Source organism: Cebus imitator, unplaced genomic scaffold (genome assembly GCF_001604975.1).
Source record: "Cebus imitator isolate Cc_AM_T3 unplaced genomic scaffold, Cebus_imitator-1.0 Scaffold212, whole genome shotgun sequence".
Taxonomy (NCBI): domain Eukaryota; kingdom Metazoa; phylum Chordata; class Mammalia; order Primates; family Cebidae; genus Cebus; species Cebus imitator.
This window is the reverse complement of record NW_016107527.1, coordinates 2,807,708-2,808,743: the sequence shown is the minus strand read 5'-3', so window position 1 is coordinate 2,808,743 and position 1,036 is coordinate 2,807,708.

The following is a 1,036-nucleotide window of genomic DNA, read 5'->3' as shown; positions in this document are numbered from 1 at the left end:
AAAAAAAAAAAAAAAAAAACCAAAAAGCAAAAGACAGGTACTTGGAGAGGTGTGTTTGGAGAGTAGAGGTTGGGTTAGGTATAGAAAAAAAGATAAAGGACCTGGAAGCTAGTCCCAGGGAATTCCAACACATAGAGATCAGATGGAGTAGGATAACCTTGAGCAAGGGCCTCCCAGGAGTGGCAGTGAGAAGGGTAGAAGGAAAATAAATACGATGAAGTAAGAGAGGCCATGTCACGAGGTGTTCATAACTTAAGAGTTCAGTGCTAGCAAGTTAAAAACTATCATTTCCAAAAATACAAACTTGAAATACCAGCAAATAACTTACATTGGCCTACATAAAAGTGCTTTTTAATTTTATTTATTTATTTATTTTTAAGACGGATTCTCGCTTAGTTACCCAGGCTGGAGTGCAGTGGTGCAATCTTGGCTCACTGGAACCTCTACCACCCAGGTTCAAGTGATTCTCCTGCCTCAGCCTCCCGAATAGTTGGGATAACGGGTACCCAAAACAATGCCCAGCTAATTTTTGTATTTTTAATAGAGATGAAGTTTCACCATGTTGGCCAGACTGGTCTCAAACTCCTGACCTCAAGTGATCCACTCACCTCAGCCTCCACAAAGTACTGGGCTTACAGGCATGAGCCACTGTGCCTGGCTACAAGGGCTTTACATTCATGCTAGTAAAATGACAAAACAGACAAAATTCTAGAACTTTGGAATTGGCATCAAATGGCTTCAGTTTAAAAGGTGATTGCCTTTTTTTCTGTAACTGCCCAGAAAAAAAATTTCGTTCTTCATATCAATCAAAGAGCAAAGACCAGAGCAATCTTACGACCAAACCATTAGGAATATCTTCCTAAACACTTAAACAATTATTGTGACTGTCATTTTACAAACAGAAGTAACAGAAGCACAGACAGGTTAAGTAACTTGTTCCAAGTCACCCAAGTTACTGTGCTTTGAACCCAGGAACTACTATTGCCAGTGCTCGTGAACTTAACCACTGTCCTGGCTGAGCCATGAGTCTTTCAAA